This window comes from Zonotrichia leucophrys, chromosome 1A (assembly GCF_028769735.1).
Source record: "Zonotrichia leucophrys gambelii isolate GWCS_2022_RI chromosome 1A, RI_Zleu_2.0, whole genome shotgun sequence".
Lineage (NCBI taxonomy): Eukaryota > Metazoa > Chordata > Aves > Passeriformes > Passerellidae > Zonotrichia > Zonotrichia leucophrys.
Window position 1 is genome coordinate 7,134,993 of NC_088170.1, and position 24,640 is coordinate 7,159,632.

A 24,640-nucleotide genomic window follows, 5' to 3' on the forward strand; every position below is an offset into this window, starting at 1 on the left:
ATGGTCATGGTTGTGAAGAGAGATGATATTTGCCCTGTGCAAGGCATTGTACATCCCCTGTAAGCCCTTCCTGTGGAGGGGTAGAATGTAAGAGAATAGTGCAGAAGGCAATCTCACCTGAGGAGTTGCAGCTGGACTAATTACCAAGGATTAGGAACAGGCCTGCCCTTAACAGGCCACAGCTGTGTCCAATAAGGATGAGTGCTATAAAAGAGTGGGTTAGCTGGGTGAGGAGAGAGTTGGGGTTTGGCTGTGCGGTGAAGAGAGATGGAGTTTGTTGGCTGCGAGGAAGAAGGAGTCAGTGCTGCAAGGAGCTGTCCGTGAGAAATCACTGAGAAGGTATGTGACCTTTGCAATAAGAGGACAAGACCTTCCCCTTCTGAACAAGAAAAACAAGCTCTGTTTTCACCTGAGAAAACTTGTGGGGTGTTTTGTGCATCTCGGAACATTTACCTCAGGCAAGAACAGAGTAGCAGCCATGCCCGGGAAGTCATTTTCTCTTAAAATTGGGTGTACATGTACATATTGTCCATTGAATTGCTTTGAGATTCCCTAAAAAAAATACTTTGCTTTTCCTTTTCCCCTTCTGAGACTTCATAGAGCCTGTCTAACTTTGTCAAGGTCTAACTTCCATTAGACCTTGACAAAGACTGTGTATGATTTTTCTGAGGTGTCTGTTTGCTTTCTGCTGAGTAGCAGAAGTCCCTCACTGATGGTTCTCCAACATCAGCCTCCTCTTATCTGCTGAGGAGCCAGACACCATCATCCAAATGCATCTGGAAAACAATGCTTTCATTTGTCCTGGTAAACTAAAAGGGTCTGTGATGTAGGCAACTCAGACACTGGATCTCCATCCCATGGCTTTAAATTCTAAGAGTGCACTCTAGCACAGTTTGAGTCCATGCAATCTCTCTGCTAAACCAAGCTTGTGAGGATATTTACCCTGCCAAGTTCAAGCTTGTGGGCTATAAGACCATCTGTCCTGTATGTAGGAACTTAGTGGAGCTCTTCTGCTCTCTGTTTTGCCAACTTCAGATGTGAAGGGCACCTTTGTTTTCCTCACCCAGCTGCCCCTGTTGGCACAGACCTGAGCCTACTTTTCAGTGAATTCTAAAGCCAGTGGAAGATGGTGTCAGGAACGGGCTCTTCCTCCCTATGCCACTGGTAACTCATGCCAGTCTTAAGTGCTGTCTAGTTGCTAATTGCAAAACTTACTTTTAAAAAAAAACCCCAATACTGTTTCAATATTTGGATTTAGTCCTACTTATCTTCTGAGTAACAAAAGAAAGAGTTTAGAAGTTTAGAAAATGGCCTAATCTTTGATACATGCCTGGCAGATGTCCTGACAGGGACAGTCCCATCAGCAAGCAGCAGTGCTACCTCTCCCTAATGAGGATTCCCCAGCAGATGGGTTACCTGACAAAACCAGGGACCTGCCTGCTCCCTGACACTTTTAAACTATTATGAAATGCATAGGGGAGAAAATGAGTGTTGGTCATTTTCATCCTGCAGGACTGTTGCTTTACTAAAAGTGGTGGGGTTTTATGTTGTTTCTGCAATTGTCTGGCTAAGGATCAGGATTAGTCACTGAACCTAACTTTGCTTTTGAACTACATTCATACAGCTTCTTTAGGGTCAAGCTGACTCTGTAGGCATGTTTTTCATCTTGGGCCTTTAGGGACAAGAAGTTTGCAAGAGTGTTAATTAAATCTTTACAAGAGCTGAGGCTTTTCCTTTTTCTGAGACTCCAGCTGCTTTTCTGAAGAAAGGCAATAACTACAAGGTTGTTTCTCTACCCTGCAGGAGAGTACCAATTCATTCCACCTATACTCTTCACCACCTATGTGCTGGTGATGTTTGTCTCAAAGTTTTGAAATTTGTTCTTTGTAGAAGGATTGGAAGTTTTCCTGTATGTTTTTCTTTAGTTGCATTTAGTCTAGGTCACCCTATGAAAGTAAATTCTGTTCTTTATTTGCTGAAACCTTGGAAGAACTGGTTGGTTTTGGAAAGGCAGTACAGTTTCTGTAGCACTGCCTTCACAGCTTTGCAGTAATAAAGATTCACTCTGTGTTTTCCAGGGCTGCAACTGGACTTAAAAGGTAATACAAGTAGCAGCATAGCAATAACAGGAGCTTTACAGATGTCTCTGTCTTTACCATCTCCTTCCTCTTTCTGATATGCTACCTTGGAAACAATAAAAGCAGTCTTGGAAAGAGTTGTCTGCATGTTGGGTTCAGGGAGCCCCCCTCAATGTTAAACACATTTAAATTGGATTAAATCTGATGAAGGACATCAGAGGTTCAATAAAGTTCTGCACTGTAAGTGCAAATCAGACAAATCTCTTATAAAGGCACACATCCCCAGACAGATGTGTGACATTAAGCTGTGTACAGTGCTTTGGGAACTTGTTTCAAGCTCCTAACTCCAAATAGGATATATGCTAAATAAACCATAATTTGAACCAAATATGTAATATTTATCATACAATGAACCAAAACTGTATTCCAGCCAGCATTGTTAAAGCTCTCTGGAAACATGAGTGAACTTAAAATTCAGGTGGTCATGGCCCAGATTTTAGTTGAGTAAAATGCCAGAACCTAAGAATGGCATATTGTGATTGGGCCAGTAATGAGGGGAGGAGTTCTACATCAGCCTCTCTCAGCGGGGTTTTCAGGGTGTTGGGCATTTCCCCATTTCTTTAACCCTATCAGTGGTGCTGTATCACATAAACACAGTGATGGGGCACCTTGTTGTGTGTGGAACTCCTTGGTATTTCTGTAGTTTGAGACCATGTGGATAAAGCTCACAAAGCAAGGCTGTTGCTACTGCAGTGATCAGCATCTCATATTTTGGTTTGTGCTCTTCCTGGCAGTTGGACATGAATGGTTTCTGTGTGACATGAACTGTCTAATGCCAAAGCAAGTGTTACATTTCACTTCAGAAGTGAGCAGCATGAACTGTGAGTCAGATCCCATGCAAACACCACTCCTTACAACACAAGTAGTGCTAAGAAAGAGCACAGATCCTCGTGCAGCTGGTGTGGCTGTGTGAGTGTGTCTCACATGCACTGACTTCTGAAGATGAGCATTTGTTACTTTGGACCCCATCTAAAGGTTTCCTTTGATCTTAGCTGGACATTTGTTGATGGTTTTCAATAGTCAGTGCAGATGTTTGGGTGAAACAAATCTGTAACAGGGAGTCCATGGTAAATACTTCTTCAGATAAGGTAAAACTGCCTATTCTTATTTTCCAAACCAATCAAACCAGGTACAGACTCCATCAAATCTTCTGCTAGAGCTCTGCTTTATATCCATGAGAATGTACAGAAGCTGAACACCTCTGTGACTGCCTTGACACAGAGTCTGTGTGGAGCATTATTTCTGTATACAGGTATGAGATTTGTAAAGGTTTAAACTCCTGGGTAACACACTAATGCCTGCAGTGCCAATTCAGAGAGAGAGTGCTGCAGAAGTGGAGAAATAGTGATACCCTGGGGTTGTGGAAAGATGAGATCACTCAGGGATGTGTTGAATGCTAATATTATGTGAATACTGATGACCACACCTTCCCAGGGGCAGAATCACTCAGCTAAAGGGAAAGGTTTCGGAATACAGCCTCTAAAGCTGCAAAAATAATTTGTCCAGGGACATGTTCATTCTTGTTTGGCAGAATTTTTCAGTGCTCAGCTTGAAGAGCAAGAGAACCTCGGAGAATCAGCATTTATTAAAAAAATGAAAGTACATAAAAATTATAAATCTTAATGGTCTTGTAGAAATGCAAATAGCAATGGGTTTGTTAGAGCTGCAAGCAGGAATTCCATTAAAGAAGATACCTTACAAATGAATATAGGAACAGGAACATTGGTAGGGGAAAAAAAAAAGGAGGCATAGTTTTGTTTTCCATTTTACATGGGTATAATAATAAAAGACAAGCAGAAAATTCAAGGTAGTAGTTTTAAGAATTAAGACACTGATTGGTGTCTTTACTCTATGGTGAATTTATTCAGTTGCGCTTGAACCCAACACCAAGCGTAGCCAGAAGATGGAACAGGAAGGACTGAAATTTGACCCCTTTACCAGAAGAGAAATTCTGCTGCAGAAATACAGGCAGAACAATCTTTTTGGATATTTAAGTAAAAAATCTCACCTATCAGAAATTAGAATTTTTAAAGTTTTAAGAACAGGTTTCAAATAGTTTTACTGTATTTGAAATCAGCCTGCAATTGCAGTTACAGAAACCAGTGTAAGATATTTTTCATATAAATACCAGTTCATCAAATTTCCCTCACCTTTCGTGTAAAGTGACGAGACTGTCTTTGCCTCTTTGACTCCAAATAGTTTAGCTTTTGAAGTAATTTCTGAAGCATAAGCAGCAAGGTTTTCTCCCAAATTTATACATTCCTTCTTTTTACCTGTCATTTAATACTTATTTAAAGAGCTATAGGCAGTACTTTTCATGCATTAAATACAATTTATTGACTAGCTTGAAGAAAAAGTGCAACTTGTCCCATGAAATTTGTTATTTGCCAGTTGCTGTCTCATTAAATACTCTGGCTTGTTTCATGGTAGCTCTTTGCTGCTGAACTTTTGAAAGATAACATGAAACATAACAGGAAGCAAGAGTTTGCCATTTTTTCTTTTTTTCTCCCCTCAGAAGTGGAGTCTGTACTTCTATTGCTCTAGTAAAGCAGTGTTTGTGTAGGGTTATTTATAATTTACAAAACACAAAAGTCTATCCAGCTCATCCACATGTGGCCTACGTGACTCAAATAATTACTCAGTTAAATAACATATTTACAGATAAGAGAAAAATGAGTTGTGATTTTGCAATACCTCATCAAGTGGGCTATGCTTTTTAAAAACAAAATGTCTTTCATTTATTCCATGGTTATTTCACTCTGTTCAGTGCAGGAAATGAAAAGGTAATCTTAAGGTTCATGTTTTTCAGAGAGTTCTAGGGCTCATCCTGTGCATTCTGCAATCCCCAAATTGTTTCCTATTTCCTTTTCTCCAGTAAGTCTTTGAGTGAATATTCTTTGTGGAATTGATTTCCTTTATTCATAGAGATGTGAGGGAAGCATCATACTAAAGGTATGATTATAAAGGGTGGAAGAAAAAATTGTGCAGTTCTACTCTCACATTTATGTAGGTATATGTGATTCTGTAATATGAAGAGAAAATTAGAATGCATTTTTGAGACAGAAAATTGCTTCCAATGTGGGATAGCATTCAAAATACATACTGGTGGAGTTCCTTATATGTGTTGTGCCTCACAAGGTTTGAATATGGAACAGCTGGCAAGCAAACACACAGGTTTAGTACCTTATTGTGCAGCTTATATGGGCTGTAGGAAACCAGCAAGGAAATTATAAGTTAAACTGAGAGCTATGGGATTTCAAACTTTCCTGTGCTTTCAAAGGCTGTGGTTGTAAACGTGTATATTAGAGAATTCTTCAGTTTGATTCAGGCTGATGGTGTATGTCACTCCCTGATACATGTTTGCAGTAAGAGGAGGCTTAAATGCAGATCGGTGAGAAACCAGTTGACCTCTGTATACTTACACACTTTTTCTCCCAAACTGAAAATTTTACAGTCACAGCTTTCAAAAATATCCAATCAGTTCTTTGTGGTAGCCCTTGCCAGGTGAGAGACACTAAGTGAAGCCAGTATTTGAGCTGTCTCAAAAGGGGAGAGGGATTTCAATAACTAGTTATGGTGGTTTTGCATGGGAAAATCAGAACATTAGTTTATACCCATTGGAACCTCATGGCTGGAAGTTCCCAGGCAGTTCAGGATGAAATTACAGTATTACATGATGGCTCCCCATGAGCAGTGACCTGCACACAAAATTTGCTCTAACAAGTGTTTCTAGGCATACACCAGCAGTTACCAGGATTTCCAAATCAATTTTACCTTGTGTTTGTAAACTGTTTCATCCTGTGTGTCATTTTAATCTGTCCACATCTTTTGTACTAAAGCATCTATTAGCACCTGAGGGGAAAGTATAAGAGTCTTAACATAAATAACAGTCTTAACATAACATTGTTATGTTAGAAATTAACCATGTGAGTTAACTTCAGCGGTTGTAGCTGGAAGAGTAGAGACAGGCTGTGAGGTGTTGGATTTTTAAGCAGTGCTGGTAATTAATAAAGACACAAAGCAAATTACTGCTTGTGATAAACATCTGTGATTGTGAGAACAGTGCCCATGCTCAGCTGAAGTGAACATGGCCTGGATGGTTCTCTCTTTAGTGTGGATGAGTTGGGGGGTCAAACCTTTTAACTGAGAGTCACTGGGAAGCTTACTTTAAGTACTAAGCATATTATGGTAAAAGTGGTGAATTAGGGCTATACAGAGATGATGATTTGTCCACCTTATCTTTTCTGTGAGGCTGAAGGCATGTCTCAATAAAAAATCACTGCCAAGCTGAAACCATAACCATATCCATAAAATAAGGTTATAAATAGGTTGGCAGCATCAAAATTAATTAACCTTTACCTGTTCATAAATAATTGCATTACTGCGACTGTAATTTAAAATGGACTTCAAGACAGTTCACTCTCAGATACGGTTTCCTTCAAGTCAGGAGAGCAGATACTACAGTTAATATCCAAAAAGTAGTCCTTCTAACTTCCCCAGTATTTAAGGGTGATAAAAGTAGGAGAATTAATTATTTTAATTATTTATCAATGCAATAGTAATTTTATAAATTTAAACTGGAAAAAAGGCAAGTCAGAACCTTCTGATAGTGCCAGACACTTGGAAAAGCTTTGTGTGTTTAGTAAGGTCAGCTTTCTCTGGCTTTATACTGCAGTGCCATGGTATGGTCAGTTTGTCCTTTGTGGCAGCAGCTTTTATCCTGGTCAGATGTGCTGCAGGAGTCTGTGGAATTTCGTGCTTCTGCTGCCAATTTCCATTATGTTGTGCTGTCTTTAAATACTTCACTGTACTGAGCAAGAGTTTCAATTACCATCTTCATGCCATGACATCCAGATGCTGAGAATTTTTCTGTTCACGTGAAAGAAGCAGTCTTGGAAAATGCTTATCAGATGGTCTCTATTACAAATTTATACAGCACCTACCAGCAGAAATAAGAATGCAATCTCAAGAGCATGCAGATATTGGCCTTGCTGAAAGAAGGTTGAGTGTGTTACTTTTCATCCCTCTGTGGAAAAGGGCTGCAGAAATTAATTTGGATTAAATAAATGCATGATTTTATATAAAAATAATTCTAAAATCACATACATTTTGTTGCTATGCATTTTAGTTTTGAGAGATTTCATTATTCATGTGTAATGCTGTAGCAGGACCACCACATTCACATTGGTGGTCACCATCATTTATAATGGAATATTTTCCTCAGAGTTGCAGTGTGTATTGTAGTCCTTAGTATATACATGTTAGACTCTGTTAATATTTAGTGCTTTGGAAGTGTTAGGAAATGGTTTATTTTTCTTACTTTTTTTCCCAATTGGATTCATAGTGCAGTAGTATCTTTAAAATAGCTCTAAGCAGAATTGACTGAAAGGCTCATGAGTGAATACTGAATTTTGACAAGTGAGGGTGAAAAGCAACTGACAGGTTTATCTTTATGCACACATCTGTCCATGCATGCACACACTCTCCTTTGTGGCTGGGGCTGAATGTCCTGGCAAATGCAGAGCAGCAGAGCTTTGCACAGTGCAGGTGAGCAGGCTCTGCTTGAGAGTGGAGAGGATTTTGTGCTCTGTGCTGGTTCAGTGACAAAGCCTGGGCTGGTACCTTCTGCATACACCCAACTTGTGGATATGGGCCACTGAGTAAATAATAGACACAGTTTGGAGGGAGGAAATGATGACTGGAACAATCAGTATGGATTTACCAAGGTTTCACTCCTTGCCTTCTAGGATAAAACAGCTGGATGAAGCTGTGGATGAGGGAGAGCAGTAGATGTCATTTATCTTAACTTCAAGATATTTTGGACAAGGTCTACAAATTTTCTTGTGTCCAATTCAGAATTTGGGTGGGTGGACAAATAAATGCATAATTAGTGGTTGGCTGGTCTGGCTTAGAGGGTAGTGATAAATGGCTCATATTCTAGCTGAGGCCTGTGGCAGGAGAAACACCACAGGATTTTTTTTGTCCTGTGTGACACTTTCAGCAGTGCCCTGGAGGAGGTGATAGAGGCATGCTCATGAAGTTTGTAGATGACACTAAATTAGAGAGATAACTGATAGACCTGAGGACAGGGCTGGTGCTCAGAGGGACCTAGACAGGATGGAGGGATGGGCCAGCAGGAACTCTACAAAATTCTGCAGGAATAAATACAGCACCATGTGCTTGGGAGGGAAGACTCTTCCTGCAGTGGTGGAGGCTGGGGAGCAGCTGTGCAGGGACAGCCCTGGGGTATTCCCAGAGAGCTGAGCAAGAGCCATCCCTGTGCCATGGCAGTGACAATGGCCAGCAGCATCCTGGGCTGCTGTGGCACAGGCTGCACTGACAGGAGCAGTCAGGAGGCTGAGGGAGGAGATTATTCCTCTTCAAACCTCATCTAGAAAGCTCCAGGCAGTTTAGGGCCCTTCAGCATGAGGAAGGCATTGATATGCCCAGCGAAGGGCCACCACAATGGTCAAGGGGGCTACAGGATTTTTAGGAGGGGAGGCTGAGGGTGCTGGTTCTGTTAACCCCAGACAAAATAAAGATTTGGAAGAAAAGGAGATTTAATAACAGCCTTCCAGTTTCCAAAGGAGGTTATTGACATGGAGTCCCGGCAGTGAAAATTGAGAGAATGAAGAGATAATGATCATAAATTAAAACAAGAGGTTCAGACTGGATGTAAGGAATAAATCTTTCATGAGTTCAGTCAAGCAGGCAATGGAATAGGCTGCCCAGACTGGTTGTGGAATCCCCACCATTGAAGGATTTCAAGACCCACCCAAATGAAGCTGTGGGCAACCTCATCTAAACTAACAGCTGTCCTTGCATTAAGCAGGAGGTGAGAATTGAGACCTCCTCAAGTCCCTTCCAAACTCAGTTATACTTGGATTCTGTAATAACTGTTTGAAATGTGCACAGCTCTACACAGCTGGAAAGGAATTCTACTTTATCATTCTTTCTCTGTGCCGGGCAGATGTTGCCTGGAACCTCCTGAGTTGTTGAACTCATGAACGTACATGAACTTATCAAGAATGCTGTAACAAAGGGGTTCATGTGGCAGAGGGTTTAAACCTGGAGCCAGTTTCTACACCACAGGCCATGTTCAACACAAATCTGTGCCTTGGGCAATGCTTCAGCACCTTTCCCACAGGGGAGAAAAATGGATCCCATCTTATGGTGACACCAAAGAGCACCCTTCCCTTCCTCTCTTCCTCCCTCCATCCTTGACTTGCTTCCTGATTTGTATATTTTAACTTGTGCAGCTTTTTTCTTTTTGAAATCTGCATCTTTTAGTAGTTTTAAGTATTTATAAATTTAGAAATGCATATATATTTTTTAATCTTTTTAATGGAAAAATGTAGCAGAAAGTGCCCTTTTGCCAATGTAGAATGGAAAATATCAGCATGATTTGCATGTGAGATTGCTGTGATGATTCTAAAATTTAGTAATGTGTATAAAATTTTGGTTTAGTTCACATGTGCTTTCCTTAATTTTAGGTGTATTTTCTTCTTTATCTTTAAAAGAAAAGAGGACACCTCTTCTGGAATTCAGCTCCTATCTCTGTATTTGTTCAAGTGCATTGTCAAGTGGCTTTCTGTAACTAAAAGCTGACAGTGTGTTATTTCACTCACAGGTTAGCTTTTTACCAGAAAAACTGTCCCTCATATATTTCTGGTTTGATATGCCACTTTAGAAGGTCTCTTTGCCCGATCCAGTGCTTACTGAAACATGGAATTTGGGTTTTTTTCCCCTTGCCTTCAGTAAAGAATCTCAGCAATCCAGAATTAGGCACCTTCAATTTTCCTTATCTGGGAAGCAACACAAAATTCTTTTTGAATATAAATCAGGATATCCTTGATTTTCTTCTATCTAATGAAATGAAAGCAGCAGAAGGCAACCTGATCAGGTTACCTGGGCCAGTGCTGCAAAATTCTTAGCAAGCTTGTACTAGAGGATAGGAGTGAACCATGTCCAGGTGACTCATCACAGACTCATCACAGGCTCTAGGAGGGTTGTCCAAGAAAGCATCTGACTGGCTCTTTGGCAACACCAACAGCCTGCTTGAGCCCATTTCACGTTTCTCCACGTGTCTGTGATTAAGGAAAAGCAGTGATCCACCACAGTGTCAATGTCACGTTTCCATCTCTGAGTCAGCCGTTTAGAGGAGAATGGGGAGCATAAAGAAGCCTGGCAGCCCAGATTTCCATCTAAGAGGTGACAGGAGACAGAGCTTCCATGGAGCTGCATCAGCCCCTGAGATGGAGACATTTGCTTTAGCTATGGCATCATCCCTGCACAAAGGTTGGACTCAGAATGTTCCTCTCCTGTATTTCATGTGAGGCAGCAGATTGCCAAGCAGAACACTGAAAATGCCTTTGATGCATCTGCCCAGGTGACTCATCTGTGAGCAGCAGATTGAGTCAAAGCGTCTCTGAAATGGGTGGGTCACCCTTGTGCAAAACTCAAATCCTTCACATGACCAACTGCACTGGGGAGATTTAAGGGAGTGCTATAATTTTTAGATTTTATTTCCACCATTCCATATGAAAAATGTTTCCATGAAATCACGGCAAAAGAATAAAATGCCTCCAATTACAAATTTTGAAAACAATCATTTGAATTGATAGTTCACCTTCTGAGATTTTCATCATTAAAAGGACACAGAGCTAATCTTGCTAATTTGCAAGATCCAGCTAGCAATTTTATCTTCTGTGGGCAGAGCTAGCTATGTGAAACTGGACCAAGGAATCCCCTTCAGTGAATCCCTACACAGCAATGCCCTGTACTAGTTCTGAGATTACAAATAACATGCACTGTGACATCATAGCCAAAGGTTGGCTCAGGGACTGGGGCATCTCAGAACCCCAAAAGGCTCCTGCTGAAGCCAGTAGGAACCTTGGACCTTTGGCCTTTTTTACTTGGATGAAAATTCTTTCTTTGTAGTTTTATGAACTTAGGAATTTGTGCTCTTAATCCTGTTCCTTTGGAGTTTAGAGACAGGATGTGTTGTAGTTGCAAAACTCAGCAGGTGAAGTCATGAAGCTGAATCTCTAGAGAAATAGAGCTTTTGCAGTTTGATTTGCAAGAAAAATAGGCTCACAAGGAGTTTTGGGCTTATGTTCAGAAAGAAATTGATACACATACCTTTTGCAAAAAGCTGTTCTGCAGAAGGAGAGGATGAGTGTGCTCCTTCCTTTTTAATGCTTCCCTTGGGAAGCAAAATGGGGAGAGAATCTTCTGTAAACCTTTCCATTAGACCTACTGATTGTAAAGCACAGCTTTAGCTCGAATTTTCAATTTGGATCAGTTTTCTCTATATTTTGTAGGTTTTTAAACATTTGTGATAATTTATTCTGCTGTAATTTGCATCCTCTTTCAGATAGGAAGAACATAGTATGGCATCTGGAGGTCCATTTGAAAAAGCAATGTCCTTACCAGGGTAATTACTGGTGCAGAGTGTAGGACCAATTCATCTTCCTTCATTGTTAGTGCCAGTGTAACAATGAGCTGATGAGTTCAGAGCTGCTCAGGTTTGGGCTCCACTGGTAGTTGCAGTTCTATATGTGTGTCAGACCTTCTTATTTTGCGTTCATTTCCAAATTTTTCTCATAGGAGTTCCAAGATGGAACTTTTGCACAGGGTGAAACAGGAGCTCTGGTAACTGATCTCTTCTCTTCCAGGATTAGTTGGCTCTCTCACTGCTTGTGTTGGCACTGCTTGGTTTTAAAGCTTCCAATTACAAAATTTTGTCTTTTTGCCTGAAAAAGTGAAGTTCATTTTGAGGTTAATTGAAGCTGTATTGCAATGGCAGATATTTCACCTATTGTTACTTTAAACTGTGTTCCAGACTTTGGTCTCAGTACCCTGTGCCATATCCCTCTTATATTAATTGAACTGTATTACACTCTAGTGAGAGAGAGCTTTAATACAAAGAAATGAGTACAGTGAGGGTTGTTTAATATGGTAAAAACTCCAGGATGTCTTCTAATGTTACAGAAGACTCAGAAATGTTGTGTTTGGGAGGAGTCTAACCTTAGGTAGTTGTACTTTCTTGAAAAAAACACTTTAATTGTGCTCTCCTCTCTTTCAAACAGCCACCTTTTGTCAGTACAAAAGTTAACACAGTTAAGGCCAGGTTTTGTAATGTCTGACTTTATTGCTCAAAACTTAAAAGATTATATCTCAGTCTTGCAGAAGGGGATGGGGTTTTCTTTATCTCAGTGGTAAAATACTTTGATAAATAAGAACAGTGGCATCTGAAGAAATTTTTTTGCGTATGTGGATATAAACTTTTTCCTTTATTTTCAAGTTGAAAAAAAAAATTACTAAGTAGCTGGATTTTTTTTTCTTTGTCCTAGTTGTAAGCTTAGTATTTCATTTCAGGCATGTAGCTTTGTCCAACTGCTAGATTTGATCTTTGAGAGTTTTCTGAAGAGTTTCCTGAAGCCTTTCAAGATTTGCAGAGGTGTTTTTATACCGTTTTGCTTTCCGAAATGGTATAAAATGGTAATTTTTGTCTTTAAACACCGGTAGCTCTGCGTGGCCCCTCCTGGTCACCCTCCTGATAAGGTTTTTAATCCTTCAGTCCCTGGTGAGTCTGTCGGCAGGGCGAGCAGGGGGCCGGCTCTGTGGCATTGGCAATGCTGACGGGTCTGTCAACACGGGGTGTGCGATTGTCCCCCGGAGCTTACATCCAAGTTTGTTGTACCAGGCAGAGAATAGAATGTGGGAGAAGTTATTCTGAGTGTGTGTGCATGTGATTGCAGTTTCCAAGGAGACCACCTTCTTTGTCTGAACATGTCCAAAATGATTGCCTAATTGATCTCATCATGTGGGACACTCTGTCTGTCTTTCTGTCTGCTTCTCTCATGCGTTCTCTCCTCCACATTGTTAAGCAGAAAGTAAAAAATGAAAAGTTATGTTCTTGCAAAGAGCCAAACAAAGCCTTTAGCCTGACCAAACGACAGGCTGGGGCTGTCCCTTAGCCAGAGCCGATGGCCAGGGTGTCACCAGTGTGGATGTGAGGCGTTGCTGCTGCTATTTCTCCCCGGTCTGTGCTCTAACTCCTGCATAGATGATGCTGAGCGCGTCTTTGAAAGAGACAGCTGTTAATGCTCCTACTGAATTTCCACTAATTATAAAATGAAAGGACTGGCTCTCTTTTTCTTCCCAAAGCTCAATAGTCTAGTTTCACTGATTAAAGAACCAACAACAAAAAAATCCCACAACACACAAAAAGCTCAGGGAAGGAGGAGACGTCAGCCAGTGCCGGTGCTGAAAAGCATGCTGATGTGCTTTTTTTGTTGCTTGTGGTTTTGTTAGTACTGATGATGTGCTAATGAAGGCCAAAGCTCTTTCAAATTTAGTCCCTTGACACTGGAACTGGAAATGAAGAGCTCAAGTTTAAAAACATTCCTGCTAAAGGGAGGAGAAGATTGCACAGGGCAGTAAGAATGAGGTGCTGCAGCAGAACTGGAGGTCACTGCATACTGCAATTCCTATCACTCAGGACTTTGGCCAATCCCCATGTTCTTGCTAAGCAAAAACTCCAATTAAGCTCAAGAGAAATTTAACCTGAGCTATGGAAACACAATGTTATGGAGACAGAAATTACATCACAGTGCAGTATGTAAAAAAGCTTATTAGAGTATTGAATAAATATAGCAACTACTGGAAGAAATAATTTTTAAAATCCCCTCTGTGGTTTTATTTATTTATTTATAATTTTTATTACAGTCCTCTTCCATAGAAATGCAGTGCTTAAAGAGGATCATCAATTGCATAGCATGGTTTTTTTTATTTGTAATAAGTGTCTGTAGTCTGTGTGGAAGTGAGGAGAGGGCATAGCCTACAGTGTGTCACAGTGGGGGTAGATACCTGCTGACACAGGAAAAAGGTCCAGGCACACGTAAACCAATGGACTTAAGTGTGGAGAGCTTGAGGAGAAGAGTCTGGAAAAAACATGGAGTTTGCAGGAGCCACAGCTCCCAACTTCCCTGCTGGCTTTTACTGGAGAGAACATGATTCATCTGTCTCTTCATGAAAAAGTCTCCATGACTGTCAGAAGCCAGTCCCTCTCTGCCTTTCCTACAGCCTGGAAAGGAGGGAATAGTCTCAGAGGCTTTGACTTGCCAGTTGCTGCTGCCTCCCTTCTCCCTGTGAGCAGAGCTGGTGAGCTGCTGGGTTCAATCCAACGCTGAATCTTTGCCATTGGCCATGGCCTGAGCATGGAGGGGATACAGACTGGTCCTTACTGCATTCACGCATCTTTGTGACAGAGTATTTTCTCCATGTTTATAAAGATCAAAATTTAGGCAATAAGCAGCTTGAGGATTACTTAAATTGACTGAGAAATCCAGATAATTTTACAGACTGAGACCATTAGGTGGGACAGAGCAGGCTGGGGTGAACTGGGGTGAAGCAACAGCTGTACTCAGCCCCTGGAAGTTAATTTAGTGGCCTGTTTAGGGAATGCTGTGCTGATAAAAAGATACAGTACTGTGGCAGTGAATCTTAAATGTCCATCACAAGCACTCTGGTCCTGCCTGTACAACTCTGGGGAAATTCCTGAGCTGTATTTAATTAAAGCATGATAAATGGTATATTTGAACAAATAAATTTCTTTCCCCCTTCTGTCACTCCCTTCTGGCCAAAGCCTGAGGCCATTTCATTTCTCTTCTGTTCTGGAGAAGTGATATGAAGAGGAGCTCATGACCTTTTAATTTGAATGCTTTATGTTTGAGGTTGAGATGTTATAATCAGCTTTAGCATATATTTGAAAAAATCTTTCTGTACTCTGTAGGAGATTCAGCTGCTTTTGAAACAAGTGTCAGGTATTAGACTACCAAGTCAGAAGTGAGAGCAGTGCAGGACACAACTGCCCTGTCACTTGTGCCCTGAAACACTGAGCTCTCCAGGCATACCTGCCTGCTTGCTGCCTTTATGTAACAGCTGCCAGTACAGACAGGCTTAAACATTTCCTCCCTCCTGTTCCCTCACCTCCCAATCTCTAGCTTCCCTTTTCTTAGCTCCTCCCCCAGCATTTTATCAAAAGATGCTGGACCAAATTGTGCTCTCAAAGGGTGCTCCTCCCTCACAGAAATAGTATTTATTATTTTATTATTTATTATTCAGCCACAGTTCCAAACACAAACTTTTTATTTGGTGGTTCTACACTTGCCATCTTTAAATTCTTTAGTATGTCATTTTGTGCCAAAGTTGGGCAGATCCAGCCCAGCAGATCCTTTCTTGTGGGAGTGCTTGTTAAACTGAAGTTAATGAACAGTAACCATGTAAGAGCTTTCACCTAAGGCAAAGTATTTTTTATTGCCATTTTGAAAGTATTGAATATGTTTTTAGTAATATTTTTAAGCTAAAGAATGGATTAGAAGAGGTCCTTTTTCCCAACTTTATATACAGCTATTGTACAGGTTTTGTTTTTGGCACATACTCTTTCCAGAACACGAATTTTGTTGTGATTATAATCAAGAAGACTCAATTTTTTTTTTTCAGTATTAGGAAACATTTTTTAATTTGGTTAGGACTGAAGAACAATTTACCACAGTATCAGGCAAGTCAGGGAATCCCAGCATTTGCTTTTCACGTGGTCTGAGATCTCCCATAAGTAAAGCAAGCTGAGTGGAAGCATGTTATACACATGAGGAAGGAAGACACTGATGGGATTGTTGTTCTTCCTCACTGGAAGTAAGAAAGTTTATGAGGAGGTAGATTCAAATTAGGTAACTGTAGTTTTTATGTTTTAACATTTGATTTCATCTGAAATCTTTTGTGATTCTCTCTGTAATTGATTTTATTGGTCCTTTCTGGCTCTTTTTTTTTCCTCCATGACAGAAAGGTCTATTCTATTTCAGTGGTTCTAAGGGTATGTGGAGCAGAGAGAACACAGCAGATATGTTTGTTGTTTTACTCAGTTTGAGTATTTTGTTAACTTTTTCTCTCTCGCCCACTATTTTGAGTAGAACAAAGCTATTTTCTTGCATTTCAGTGTCAAAGGACTGTATTTTCTGACTGGGACAATATCCCAGATATGTCTCCAGACCTTTTAGGCCCCTCTTAAGGCTGTTTCCCACTGTTCTGAGAGCCTAAGTGCTGGGGACAGGCTCTTGTGATAACCACACTGCTGCATGGACAGGAATTTACATTAGGGCAGTGTTTTCTCACTCTGTTTTAGTATGTAAACATTTCCAATCTCACAGTGGGGTTAAAGGGTGTAACTATTGAAAAATCAAAATAATACAAGATTTTGATCAGCCTCACGGAGTGTTAGGAGCCAAAAATGTGTTTTTAGAGACTCACTTACAGTGGGCATTGGCACAATAAGATATGCCCATCTAACAGAAAACTACCATCCCTGATGGTACTGATAATTAATTTAATTTTATCACCTGTGGCACCACTTGTTAGATTGCCTTTGAATACCAGGTGTCAGAATAATAGTACTTCATGGATACTTAAGAAGTTATAATTAAAAATTATTCTTAAAACTTTCACTTCCATTTCCACTTACATTTCTAAATAAAAATCAGAAGGAAAACCATTCTTCTTGTTCCATGTACTCTGGTTTTGCTACTCCCACAATTAATGTGCAGAAGCAGAACTTTCCATCTTAGTCCAGAAGGGATTTTAGAGCTATTTCTGTACTTGACATACTGATAAGGATCTTAGTGAAATGTACAGAAATGTTAAGTTAAAAGGCACTTAAGTCAGCAGTTGAAACCATCCAGAAGATAATAGCACACCAATATTTTAGTTTCCTCAAAAAAAAAAAAAACAGCTATGCAGGTAGATTAATTTTGGAACTAAAGTATGAAGTATGTTTGGAAGTCTGAATATAAAACAATGAAGAAGGTTATGTGGAGTACGTATGTACTTTTTGTGCTCTTCCCAGCATTAGCAGTAACTAAATAAATTGATTCTTGCAGTAAGGAGGGACATAACTCATGTATTTATTTGGGGAATTAATTTGGGTCAGTATGGGAATTCTTTTACTTTGCTCCTGATTTCAGTTATTTCTAGTGTGATCTGTCACAATCTCAGAAAAAGTAATTAAAATTTATTCTATATTGTCATCTGTGAGTGAACAGCCTAAAAGTTAAAATGCTTCTCTTAAAAGTGAGGCTGGTTTACAGCAAATTTTATGAACAGCCCCCTCTGCCAGGGCAATGAGGCATACAAAATGCATCCCCCCTACTCCTGGGGTGTCCTGAGCCCACGGTGACAGAGCCTGAGCTCGGGGACATGGAGCAAGGGAGGTGATTTAGCACAGCCCGGGGCAGGCGTGGGAACTGCCCCCGCCTCTCAGGCAGGCTCACACTGCCCCTTGCAGAACAATCAGGGGGATTGTGTTGCTTGGCTGTTCAGTGCAGCGTTTGGAGACTTCCTAATGATCCATTCCAAATGGTTTGGCCAGGCAACCCTTTTGTACAACTCAGATATAACCTTGTGTGCTTCCCACTTTGTGCTGTGACAGTGCTGCTGCTTACACGGGGTTTGACCATGTTTCTAAAAATAAGAGTCTTTTACCTAATCGTGAACTTTTGGGAATATTGGAGAAAGCATCGGAACACAAGATACATCTTTAATTCATTGACTGAATAATCAAAAAGACTTGTCTCCCTTGTCACACACAAGTGAGTCTCATAATAATTGTGCAGATATCTTAACATTTATTTCAAGTTCCTAAAGCTCTGATATATGATTCATGATTTACAGCAGAGATCAGAAATTAGAAAGCTGGATCCTATTTTCATTGAAGCCAACAGCAGAACTTGAACCACTGCCCCTGTAATAGGACAACGCCTTATTCCTCCAGATCCATTAGCTTTCTCAGTATTAACCATTTCAGCATCTGCTCTCCCACTGTGTGTAATTCAAGTAGGGACTGGTGGCACCAGTGAAGTGTGAATAGGTAAACACAGTTTTGGACCTTACTGTAATGGGTCTGGGGCTTGTGAGGATGCTGGTTCCAGCACTCACAATTCTGCCTGCCAGCATCTTTCCCAAAATTGACCTTTGGGCTCGATAATGAAGGTTGCTTATGTTATAGTCGGCACAGAAGAAAGTGCAGTCTGGAAGAAGATGCTTGTGGTCACCTGTGATTGGTGGAAGCAGTGCAGGATTTCTGTGCTGTTGCCCATGCTGTTAGGCTGGAGATAAGAATGAGATGTATTTTTGTCCTGGGGAGATGCAGCAAATAATTTTTCCAAAGAATTATCTTGTCCCCTTTGCCTTACAAAATAAGGACAAATGGCCCAAGGGAAATGCTATGTATAATACTATCAAGAATAAATATGTTCTTAGAAAAATATTACCAAATGTAACCAAGAAAATACTTTCCTGGAAACTAGTGTACTAAAGTAAACTAAAAAATGAACCAATTTAACTTTTCTTCAAGAAAACTGTCTGTGACACAGCAGTGTCTGCTGCAAGCTGCAGGGATTGCATCAAATGCAAAACAAAAAGAAGTCAAACCCAGGATTTTTACTACAGCATGTTAGAACTATTAAAGGTATAAATTTTGATGATCTGATCAGAAGTGTAAAAATTTTTTCCCTAAGTTTTGCTGTTCAAATTAATGGGAAATTACTGCTTTTAAGTTGGCTGCACCTGATAAGCATCTATTTTTTGTACAGAGATCCATGCTTTTATATCTTTAACCATGTCTGACTCGATCTGACAGAACTTCACCAACAGCTCTTGCTCCAAAATGCCTTCACACCCCAAATCCTGTGGCAAAAACCCTTCCATGGCACTCCTCCTGAAAGAATACCTTCTCTCACTGTCCCTTTTAAAATTTACTACTCGCTTATACTTCTGTCAGGTTCTTGCTTATAATATTCTGAGAAATGCAGTGTCAGTACGGGTTGTCCCTTTTATACAAGAGGTTTACCAGGTGTGCGCAGGTTTATATGACAGCTGGCCGCTCTCCAGAATGGATTGGTACAAATAACCTTCAGTTTTTAGACTGGGGAAGGAAACCCAATTACCCCAGTGGTAATAATCCAATCCAAAGTACTCTCCAAATGCTAAGCAATTTCTGAGGCTGAGTTTATCTACTTATCTACTGTCCTTGTTTTACTTGTTCTTTACACCTCATCTAAACAGGCCTGTCTGCATAGAATTAGATGCAGAATTCAAATCTTGAATTATTTATAATTTGAACTTTTTATTTCAGAACGGAATACTGTGTTGAGGACCAGATTTAATCTCTTTGTCCCAACGTGGGTGTCTTGATTTCAAAGACAGGTGTTTGCCAAGGAAGGCAGGAACCTCTCTTAGAATGGTAAAATATTACTTCCTTCCCTCGGAATTATTATAACTTTGAAATAAAGGGGCAACCAGGCAAAATATGGGAAAAGGAGTGTCAGACAAACCCAGTCCGAGCCTCTCCTGGCTGTGGCACTTTCCCTGTGGTGCAGTTCCGGGCACAGCCAGCAGGGGCGCTGCTGGCTCCCAGCCGGGCAAGGCTGTGGCATTCACGTTCTCTGGAAAATCCTTTGCCCAGGATTTTTCTCTTGGCAAGCTGAGAAGCTTCAGAGAAAAAGGAAACAAATTCTTATCTCATTTGCTTCTCCTGTGTTGCGCTCACATGCGGAATATGTGTGGAGATTGTTTACCACAGGTGATTGTTTTCATTGGTTTCTGGTGTGAGTGTTTTCACTCATTGGCCAATCAGGGCCAAACTGTGTTGGGATTCTGGAAAGAGTAATGAGTTTTCATTATTATATTCTTAGCATTCTGTAATATCGTTTCTGTATTCTTTAGTGTAGTTTAGTTTAGTATTCTTTAATATAGTATTATAAAATAATAAATTAGCCTTCTGAGAACATGGAGTCAGATCCACCATTCCTTCCTGCCACGGGGCACCCCGCAATGCAATACAGGGTGGCTGCAATGGTTCCCCCGCGGCTGCAGGGGGCGCTGTGGCGCGAGCACCTCTCTGCATGTGGCCCATAGCAGGCGGGATGGAAACGGGGTTCCCTCGGCAAACCCGCAGGGGCAGCAGGTCCTGGTGCCCTCGTGGCCGCAGCCACAGTGGGAACCTCGGAGTGGCGGCTGGAAGGGCAGGGATGAGCAGGCCCTGGAGCAGCAAATGAAATGTAAGAGAAACTCCCCAGCTGTAGCAGGAGCTGTGGGTGTCCTGGCAGGCAAGGGATGTGGGGTCATAGCATAGTGTGAAACCCAGGGCAGTGGCAGAGAAGCAGCTGGGAAGCGGCAGCCGGGCTCACAAACACGGCCCCCTCAGAGAGGTTCCGGGTCTTGGGTTTTCCCCTGAGGCACCCAAGTAGATAGTGAGGTAAGGTGTTAATAAGGTCCCAGTCCAATGGTGTAAGTGGTGAGGGTCCTTTCTTGTGAGGTAGAGTGTTAATAAGGTCCTGGTGCAATGGCTGCTCTTACGAGCAAAGGCTCGCCCACAGTAATGAAAAAGCAATACAGGGGTGGGCTCTGGTCATGGCAGTGAATTCTGCAGTAACCAAGAACTCAACCTTTCTTCCTCAATGCAGACAGCAAGAGAGTGAGAGGAGCTCAGCCCAGCCCCTCACACCCAGGCCAAAATCTCACAGTAACTCTGCCCTTCTCAAGAGAAAAGCCCCCGGTCAAGAGAGAAGCCAGCTGCACCCTTCTCCCACTTTGGCCAATTTTTGTGTCTCTCTTAAGTAGCAGTCGTTATTGTTTCTAAGCAGCAGATGGGACAAAATTCCATGAGAGAAACTAAAGGAAAAATCCTAACCCTCAACAGTGGGGTAATGCTCTTCTGTTCAAATAGCGATGAGTTAAACTGAAGCTGAGCAGTGAGTGAATGAGAAAATTTGCCAGCTCACAGCAGCACAGAAACAGGGATGATTCCTCACATTTACTAATCAGACGTGCTTAAACTGCCTGTCAGAGATAATTTTCTTAGTAAAGAAAGGAGACTCCCAAATCCACAGCACAGAAAATTCTACAAGGAGCATAAAGATGTATGGGCTGGAAGCCCCAGAGGATGTTAGGCTGCACAGGTACTCCTCATGTGTCAGCAAAGCTGGAGAAGCTCTCCCACTTGGCAGGCACTTTGTGGGTCAGTAGCTCTGGAATGACTGAGTCCATTCCAGGCTGGAGTTAGTGTCTGCAGGAAGATGGGAACAGAGGCATCCCCACTTTGGGTCTTTGGACAGTTCTCTCATGTGCTTGATTTGAGTCAAGGGCACTGAGTTAAGGTCTTAGGGTTGTTCTATTGTGTATAACCAAGACATGGTGGTCGTGTTGTAGATGTGAGTTAGTAAAAGAGGTGTCCAAAGGTATGTGGTTTTGATTTGTTCCTCTGATAGTTGTTTGGTACGTTAACCCAAATCAACTCTGGCTTGCCTTGCCAACAACAAATGTAATTTTCCATAAATGTTCTTTCTCAAGTGTCTGTCCTTCAGCATTTCTGCCTCTGCTGGTCCTGTGATTATGGGCCCAGTTTCACCCTTGAGAATGCTGCAGAAGGAAACCCTGGGCCATCTTCATACAGTGATGGGTGGAAAATCTCTGCTGCCTTTGGGATTCAAAAAAAGCAACAACCTGCTAGGAACAGAAAACCACTGGCCAAGAATTTCAGGACAGTGCACCTAAGAGGTGGTTGGTTTTCTGAGTTCATTCTTGAGTTTACCATGTGTGTATCCTTCTGCTTGTGCTGGGTTGTATTTCTCTCATCTGTGGCCTTCCTAGCTTGATGTTTTCACAGCACTCAAAGCATTCTGATCAGTACCTTTTTGTAGTACATCTAATCTCTACTGTTGACGATCTCCCCATTTCATGTGAAGAAATTTAATCAGGAGACCCTTGGACTGAAAAGGCCATTTAGCTGAATTTTAAGTTCAGTTGACCAAAGCACCTACTCAGATATTCTTGCAGAAGGGCAAAAGGGACCACTGAGAAATTCTGCTGTTTCAAAAAAAATGCTATGAAGGCCTTTTTTTTGTCACTTTTCAGCTTCATGTAAGACATGACACATATGTGAAGTGTCATGTAAATTCACTCTCTTCTGGCTGGGTGTTCATAGTATCCCCTGTGGGTCCACAGGTAGGAAAGACCAAATGGCTTTGTCATGTCTGGTTTTGGCAATAGTAAGAATTTTCAGTGCTTTCAAAAAAAGAACAAGGATACAAAAAATACAATGAAGGGAACTGTGGTGTTTACTGCTACTTTATTGGCTTTACTTGTAATCAGTCATGGAGCTGTCCAGTGGAGCAGACCTTTGGGAAATGTGTTCCAGCCCACAGCAAACAGTGCTGTGAATGACTGGATGGAGGAGGTGATGTGAACTGAGAGCCAGGGCTGCATGGAGCAGTGCCCTGCCCCAGGAGAGACTGAGGAGGCTTTTCTGTGTCAGATTTGATTGGTTTGAGTAAACAGAGCCCGTGCATTTCCGAAAGGCTTCTAACAAATGTGTGAGACATCCTGCAGCCCCGTGCCGAGCAGCGCCGCAGCTGGGAGCTCACCTTTCAACTGTGCTTCGCCTGCTTCCAGATTTCAAAAGTTACCAAGGATAAGATGAAAGTTTTAACTTTTGAAACTCATGTGATCCTTCCAGTCCTTGGAATTGTAGCAGGAAAAATTTAAAAAAAAGTAATATAGTTGTTTTTCACGTTGTAGCACATCCATAAAAGCCGTGCATTTTAAGGTATGCTTCAGAGGTAAAAGTTTAATCTACAGAATAAATTCGCTGCATCACGTTAAATGTAAAATACACTTTTTACACATCTTTGTTTTTTGCAGAACTACCTGTTGGTTGTTTTTAAGCTAAAATAATGGTCCTTTGGCTTCATTCTTGATTTCATCACCTGGCAGAATATTGCTGACACTCTGCAACACTAACACCTTTAGCAAACATGGAATGAAAAAACCAAAGGAAGATGTGCCTTTCATGTTCTCCTCTTTGTCTTTCTACAGGCTTTAGCTGCATAATGCCTATAAATGCTGCAAATCCAGACAAATTAGGATCAATACCAATGCCACTGAAAAAGTATTTAAAAACAAAATACAGTTATGCAGAAACACAAGGAAGAGACAGCCATCAATGAGTTTCAATGAAATACCTGCTTTTGTTTCACCACTTTCAATTTCAATGTGGTGGAATTTAATTTATTTTTGGGATGTGTTTTTGCTTTATAATGAAAACTTGTGGATTGAAAGCTTCAGCCTCTGCATGTTACATCTTGAGGACATCTAGGATCCTCTTGTAATGGCTCTAGAGGTGGAGAATGCCTTCTGTCACCTCAGAAGACAACTCCTGTTGTTGTTTCTTGTTCTTCTGGCTGCACAAACAGCTCAAAAGTCACACTTGGTTCCAAACAGAGGCAGCTGCTACTCATGGGATGAATTCCAGCTAAACACCCAGCCCAAATCTCCTGGGCGTCCAAGAGAGTTGGGGATATGGATCTCCTTTCATAAGGAACATGCCAAAATGGCAAGTTTTTTAGTTCATTGCTGGGAATTCCCCACAGATATGTTACTGATGTTGGACATCTTTAGCATCTGTCCCTGCATGTAAGGCAGGGATTCTGAAGTGGTTCCACATGCAGCCACACTCTGCTTTAGACCTCCCAGTGTGCACAGACATCGATGTTTGGTCCTCTTCCTTGCAAATTCAGTAGCCTCTTACAAGGCTTCTGCTCACCTTTTTCTCCCAGGTGATGGAAATGTGACCTCCTTTTTTCTGCTATCTTTTAAGCTATTCTGGCTGCCAGTTGTCTCTGCTTTTTTTTTTTTTTTCCAAGAGAGAATGGGGGAATGTTTATGAAATGGTTGTATGTCATACGCGCTTTAATGGAAACTTGAGACAAATCTTCTCAGCTTTCCTTAACACTCTGTTCTTAAAAGCCAGATGTTGAAAAAGTTTCAAAAATGTATCTGTCATGCTCAGAATCCAAGCATTTGCACACAATCAATTTTAGACACGCAAGTAGTTTGCTGACTGCAAAAAGACTCATGGCATCTGCTCGTAGGGCTGGTGCTCTGAGCTGGATCCTTTCTGCATTAGGAAGCTTCTGGGGACCAAATCTCAGTTCCAGACCAGGAGTTTGCTCAGCCCAGCAGTGAGCTGGTGATCTGAGTGCTCATCATGAGGTGCCCCTTTTTCTTCATTGCTTACATCCACAGCTTTAGGGAATTAGATGGATGAATTGCTGTATGAAGGGAGGATAAATTAGACACACAAATTTATCTGGTAAGGTGAAAGTGCTCAGGCTGAAGGAGCCAGACTCCATCCCGAGTGGTTTTGCCTAACACAGCGGGAGCACTGAGGCAGTACCACATTCCCACTGCATTCCTGTGCTCTTGTTCAGCCCTTTCCATCTGCTTGAACTGGCCTCTGGTGAAGGTGGACCAAGGGAAGGCTGCTTGGTCCCATTCAGTCACAGACCTGTACTCAGTCAAATACAGGGATAGCGAGGGCATGCAAATACTTTGGAAAAGAGCCACCCACTTCCCTGGTTTAGCTCCCTCGTGAAGAAAAACTATTT

The 24,640-nt window shown here is 41.4% G+C and overlaps 1 long non-coding RNA gene across 1 annotated transcript in view; it reads left to right on the plus strand.

Moving 5' to 3' along the window:
* Positions 1 to 245: 245 nt before the first annotated feature.
* The window catches only part of LOC135456458 (uncharacterized), a 32,069-nt gene continuing 7,674 nt past the window's right edge, over positions 246 to 24,640 (plus strand). The window contains exon 1 of the long non-coding RNA XR_010442554.1: positions 246 to 339. This is a non-coding gene — a long non-coding RNA (uncharacterized LOC135456458). The remainder of the gene's footprint in view (positions 340 to 24,640) is intronic.